The sequence below is a fragment of the Coregonus clupeaformis genome, chromosome 28 (assembly GCF_020615455.1).
Source record: "Coregonus clupeaformis isolate EN_2021a chromosome 28, ASM2061545v1, whole genome shotgun sequence".
In the NCBI taxonomy this organism is placed as follows: Eukaryota; Metazoa; Chordata; class Actinopteri; order Salmoniformes; family Salmonidae; genus Coregonus; species Coregonus clupeaformis.
The window spans coordinates 16540865-16548095 of NC_059219.1; positions in this window are offsets into that span (position 1 = coordinate 16540865).

A 7231-nucleotide genomic window follows, 5' to 3' on the forward strand; every position below is an offset into this window, starting at 1 on the left:
CTACTCTGTCATTCAGACAGACCATTACCCCTCACAGTGCCTAATGGGCGATCACAGCTTAAATGAACAGGAGACTGAAAAAAGAGACAGGGTTCGACGTGTGCTTGATGTATTAGCTTCAAAGACCATTTACATTTAGATAAAGGGCTATTAGAACCATTAAAAAATGTCAGGTGATTCAAGAGTGGGGACAAAAAAATTCCAGGTGATCATTGGTACGGTACGGTATCAGCTCCAAGTCTTCAAATCTTGTGTTTCATATCTGATAACTGCTAATCCTTATTGGAAGCTATACTCTACCAGCTGAACAGAGAAACCCTGTCTTCAGTCAGTCAGAGCCTGCATAGGACTGCAGTGTGTCATGGCAGGTCCTCCCCAGACAGATAAATAGAGCAGAGAAGCCTGTTGAATGGCACATTATCGCCTGTGGGCTCAGCGGGATATCCCTCCTGACAAGCTGCAGAATGCAGCCAATTTATGCATCCAGCCTCATCCATCCTCATCCAGTCCTGTGAGCGACAGCTAATCAATACGGACTGGCTGGGGAGAGGAGTGAGCTCACAGTCCGGCCATGACACACTCTCAGTTTGTGTAGGTGACGATGAGTATGTGTACCTTAGGTGTGTGTGTGGGGGGTGGGGTGGGTATGTGTTAGAGTGTGTTTGGGAGTGTTTGTGTGTGCGTGCATGGTTGCGTGTGTGTGTGTGTACTCTCTGAAGTGAGACAACAGAGCCAAGCGGTATCCTCAGAGGTCTCAAAAAACACATCGCACAAACAGAGTGGCTGCTTAGTGACTGGATATCAGTAAACAATACGACGACGAGGCTTGAGATGAATGCTGATTAGATAGAAAAAACAGCTGAAGGAGCACATTAATCATTTGTAATATAACATCGCTATTATTGCTTCCCTTAATTGGTTTTCCCTCGTAATGGAAGCAAAGGACGACTTAGAAGAGTGTGAGGGAAGATCGTATCTGTGTGTTTCTGTATGAGAGAGTGTATCCATGTGTGTGTGTGTGTGTGTGAAAAAGAGAGAGAGAGTGCATGTGCAAGTGTGTTTATGTGTGAGTGTGTGCTTGTGTGCCTGTGGTGGTATCTATGAATGTGTGTGTGTGTGTGCAAGATTGTGGGAGTGTATCTTTGTGTGAGTGTGAAGAGTAATTTCCCCAGCCCAATCTGCGGAAGCACGATCTGTAATTACCCACACCACTCAGACTCTCTCATGCAGCTCTAACGTAAAGAGAAAAAGCTGATAAACGCCGTTCTGCAGCTCTCCCTAGTCTCCCACTCAGAGCTCCAGGGAAAATAAGATTAACCCCAGCCGCTGTGGTTCAAAGCCACTGGACAGGCAGGAGGCAGACGAGAGGCAGGCTCTGTGGACAACCATGTAGCACTGTGTGCGTGCGTGCATGTGTGTGCATATACACAGTGAGCAAAGCAGGACTCCTCAACAGGCCCCAGCAGTGCTCACTCTCTAGGCTGACATGCCGGTGAACCAACAGGGTCAGCGACCCCCACATCACAGCAGAGATTGAGTGCAGTGGAGAAGTAGTTGGCCTGTGTGTGCTGGCTGAGGGTGAGTGGGGTGTAGTCTGACTGGCACGAGGACTGGCACAGCTATAGTTGTGGGATGGGACAGACTATGTAGAGTGTATTTGACCAGAAGTAGTGTTAAGAAGTGTGCAGTTGAAATAATACAGCTCTTGCTATAGTCGGCCTTGTACATGACACAACACATAGACAACACATGCTTCTTGTCTTTCCCAACATTGTCTTATATCTCTCTCTCTTTCTCTCTCTCATTCTCTCTACCTCATTCTCTCTCTCGCACGCACGGCACACACACACACACACACACACACACACACACACACACACACACACACACATCTTTAATTTCACAGACAGCATGAGTGCCATTAATATTCTGGGTTCATGGATGAGAGTAAAACACTGTCTGATACCTCTGATAGTCAACCCTTAACATCTTCCCCTTGTTTGGGTGTTTGCCAAGAGCCAGAGGGCTCTTGCTGTGTGTGTTACTTACAGGGCAGAGGTAATTCACAGAGTACCATAGAGTGTAGCTCTCACACTGAGCAGGTCAAGTAGGAACATTAGAAGAAGTCAAGAACCCACATTAAATAATTGTGTAATTTACTATACTGTAGTATTCCTGTATTGTTTTTGCGGACTGTAGTATACTGTATTATTTACTATAGTGTTTTTTTTCAGATATTACTGTAGTATACTATGGTATTTACAGTTCACTATTTTATTTATTAAACTTTTATTTAGTCTTTTTTGCAGATGAGCCCTGCTCGGACACATCAATAAACAACAATTACACTATATAGTACATACAGTGAGGGAAAAAAGTATTTGATCCCCTGCTGATTTTGTACGTTTGCCCACTGACAAAGACATGATCAGTCTATAATTTTAATGGTAGGTTTATTTCAACAGTGAGAGACAGAATAACAAACTAAAAAATTGCATGTCAAAAATGTTATAAATTGATTTGCATTTTAATGAGGGAAATAAGTATTTGACCCCTCTGCAAAACATTACTTAGTACTTGGTGGCAAAACCCTTGTTGGCAATCACAGAGGTCAGACGTTTCTTGTAGTTGGCCACCAGGTTTGCACAAACTCAGGAGGGATTTTGTCCCACTCCTCTTTGCAGATCTTCTCCAAGTCATTAAGGTTTTGAGGCTGACGTTTGGCAACTCAAACCTTCAGCTCCCTCCACAGATTTTCTATGGGATTAAGGTCTGGAGACTGGCTAGGCCACTCCAGGACCTTAATGTGCTTCTTCTTGAGACACTCCTTTGTTGCCTTGGCCGTGTGTTTTGGGTCATTGTCATGCTGGAATACCCATCCACAACCCATTTTCAATGCCCTGGCTGAGGGAAGGAGGTTCTCACCCAAGATTTGACGGTACATTGCCCCGTCCATCGTCTCTTTGATGCGGTGAAGTTGTCCTGTCACCTTAGTAGAAAAACACCCCTAAAGCATAATGTTTCCACCTCCATGTTTGACGGTGGGGATGGTGTTCTTGGGGTCATAGGCAGCATTCCTCCTCCTCCAAAGCGAGTTGAGTTGATGCCAAAGAGCTCGATTTTGGTCTCATCTGACCACAACACTTTCACCCAGTTCTCCTCTGAATCATTCAGATGTTCATTGGCAAACTTCAGACGGCCCTGTATATGTGCTTTCTTGAGCAGGGGGACCTTGCGGGCGCTGCAGGATTTCAGTCCTTCACGGTGTAGCGTGTTACCAATTGTTTTCTTGGTGTCTATGGTCCCAGCTGCCTTGAGATCATTGACAAGATCCTCCCGTGCAGTTCTTGGCTGAATCCTCACCGTTCTCATGATCATTGCAACTCCACGAGGTGAGATCTTGCATGGAGCCCCAGGCCGAGGGAGATTGACAGTTCTTTTGTGTTTCTTCCATTTGCGAATAATCGCACCAACTGTTGTCACCTTCTCACCAAGCTGCTTGGCGATGGTCTTGTAGCCCATTCCAGCCTTGTGTAGGTCTACAATCTTGTCCCTGACATCCTTGGAGAGCTCTTTGGTCTTGGCCATGGTGGAGAGTTTGGAATCTGATTGATTGATTGCTTCTGTGGACAGGTGTCTTTTATACAGGTAACAAACTGAGATTAGGAGCACTCCCTTTAAAAGTGTGCTCCTAATCTCAGCTCGTTACCTGTATAAAAGACACCTGGGAGACAGAAATATTTCTGATTGAGAGGGGGTCAAATACTTATTTCCCTCATTAAAATGCAAATCAATTTATAAGATTTTTGACATGCGTTTTTCTGGATTTTGTTGTTGTTATTCTGTCTCTCACTGTTCAAATAAACCTACCATTAAAATTATAGACTGATCATTTATTTGTCAGTGGGCAAACGTACAAAATCAGCAGGGGATCAAATACTTTTTTTCCCTCACTGTACACTACATTTTACATTTTAAATTTTAGTCATTTAGCAGACGCTCTTATCCAGAGCAACTTACAGTTAGTGAGTGCATACATTACCGTTCAAAAGTTTGGGGTCACTTAGAAATGTCCTTGTTTTCCATGAAAACATACATGAAATGAGTTTGAATAGGAAATATAGCAAAATGCATAGGAAATGTAGTCAATGACAAGGTTAGAAATAATGATTTTTTATAGAAATAATAATTGTGTCCTTCAAACTTTGCTTTCGTCAAAGAATCCTCCATTTGCAGCAATTACAGCCTTGCAGACCTTTGGCATTCTAGTTGTCAATTTGTTGAGGTAATCTGAAGAGATTTCACCCCATTCTTCCTGAAGCACCTCCCACAAGTTGGATTGGCTTGATGGGCACTTCTTACGTACCATACAGTCAAGCTGCTCCCACAACAGCTCAATAGGGTTGAGATCTGGTGACTGTGCTGGCCACTCCATTATAGACAGAATACCAGCTGACTGCTTCTTCCCTAAATAGTTCTTGCATAGTTTGGAGCTGTGCTTTGGGTCATTGTCATGTTGTAGGAGGAAATTGGCTCCAATCAAGCGCCGTCCATAGGGTATGGCAAGGCGTTGCAAAATGGAGTGATAGCATTCCTTCTTCAAGATCCCTTTTACCCTGTACAAATCTCCCACTTTACCACCACCAAAGCACCCCCAGACCATCACATTGCCTCCACCATGCTTGACAGATGGCATCAAGCACTCCTCCAGCATCTTTTCATTTGGTCTGCATCTCACAAATGTTCTTCTTTGTGATCCGAACACCTCAAACTTCGATTTGTCTGTCCATAACACTTTTTTCCAATCTTCCTCTGTCCATTGTCTGTGTTCTTTTGCCCATCTTAATCTTTTCTTTTTATTGGCCAGTCTGAGATATGGCTTTCTCTTTGTAACTCTGCCTAGAAGGTCAGCATCCCGGAGTCGCCTCTCTCGAGTTTCAGAAGAAAGTTATTTGTTTCTGGCCATTTTGATCCTGTAATCAAACCCACAATTGCTGATGCTCCAGATACTCAACTAGTCTCAAGAAGGTCTTTTCTAAGTGACCCCAAACTTTTGAACGGTAGTGTATCTATATACACATCAATTACACAAAACATGAAATGCAAGACACAATCATATGAAACAAGCACAATCTTCAGTAAAAAGGCCCTCTAACATCTGCCTGAATTGCCCTAGAGGCACCAACTCCACCAACTTTAAGGAGTTTATGCAGATTTACCTAACTTGGTGGATATTGAACTGATCTCCGGGTCTGGTAACTTATACATCTGAAAGTTAATGATGAGGTAAGGTATGGCGGAAGTTTATGCAAGAGGGCTTTATAGACAAAAAGAGCGCAATGCATCGATCTACGAGACTTCAAAGAGGGCCAGCCTACTTTCTGATACAAAATACAATGATGTGTACTGAACCCATCGCCTGTAATAAAGTGCAATGCACTATGATATGCGTCCAATGGCTTCAATACAGTGGCAGCTGCATTTATATAGACGATATCGCCATAGTCAATAACCGGAATGAATGTTGACTGAATGATTTGTTTTCTGCTATTTAATGAATGACAGGACCTGTCCCTATAGAAGAAGCCTATTTTAATTCTTAATTTCTAAACTAACTCATCAACATGCTTTTTGAAAGATAGCTTTTCGTCAATCCAGATTCCCAGATATTTATAAACGTGGGCACGGTGAATAAATGAATAATATCCAAAGTACATATGCATAAATCATTTTTACGTGATATGGAAAATAACATATACTTGGTTTGAAGTACCAATTGCATTAAATACCAATTTCAGTTCAACAAAGGCTTTTTGCAGGGCAATAAAGGCAAATTGAAGCTCTGACAGAACCTGGTCAGCTGTGGGGGGCAATAGCATACACCACAGTGTCATGTGCATACAGGTGAAAGTTGTTTTTTTCTCACAGATTAACAATATTGGTTTATGTAAATAGTGAAAAGATCTGGACCAACAATGGATCCCTGTGGGACACCCTTTATTAAGTCCTGATTCCACACCATCACTAAATACACACTGTGTTCTGTCCTTTAAATATATCTATTTTTTACCAGCTACATGCAGCCAGACTAACACCATCACTAAATACACACTGTGTTCTGTCTTTTAAATATTTGTCTAACCAGATAAACGCAGCCTGGTCCAGACCAATTGATAAATATACTATAGTGTTTTTGCTGACTTTTCTATACTGTAGTATGTACTGTAGTGTTTTTGCAGACTGTAGTATACTGTAGTATTTACTGTAGTGTTTTGCGGAAATTGCTGTAGTATTTACTATAGTGTTTTGTTTTATTATCTTTGACATAGAAGTGTTTTGCGGAGATTACTGTAGTATTTACTGTAGTGTTTTTGTGGACTGTAGTATTCTGTAGTTTTACTATAGTATTCTACAGTATACTACAATATTCTATAGTAAGTACTGTAGTATTCTATAGTAAACTGTAGTATTTTTTCATGTGGGATGGGCCTTGAGAATGCACTGTACTGGTGAGGACACATGACTTGCTCTGAAGAATGGAGGTGAACAGATAGAGAATGTGTAGCTACTTCACATGGATTGCGTGGGCATAAAGACCTCAGATTTACTGAGATGAGCTAAGAGATAGAGGGAGGGAGAGATAGAGAGGTAGGTGGAGGAGGAGGTAAATGGAAGGAATATTATTCAATATGAATAAACTTTAAACCCCCACCGCTTGTGTCTGACATATACTGTACAGTATATGTACTTATGTTAAGTAAAAATAGAACATTCTCCATGGGTTCCCTTCCTGTGAACCCAGTGTTCTCCAAATGAAAGGATAATTCCCCATAAACTTTGGTTTTATGACAATATAGACACTAGACAGGGTCAAAGCAAATTCACGCTGTCAATGTGTATTTTACAGCAAACAAACATGAATGACCAAATTCCTCATCCATATCTCGTCATGATTCCCCGAACAGGGTAGATTAGGACTTGTTAGGCCATTCTCTGCTCCAAATAGGCTTCTGGATGGAGCCAGTGACTTGGCAGGGTTGTAGTGATAATTAGGCTTTATCCAACCACGGTTATAGGAGCTAATCAGGCTCAAGATAATGCAGGATATCCTCACTATCGGCTGGCTGGGTGCTAGGCTTGAACGACTGACTGCCCCTTTCGTCTGACCCTGACAATCGGCTATATGTGGGTCTAAATCTACTTTCTCCAACTTAACCCCATTTCAGGCTGG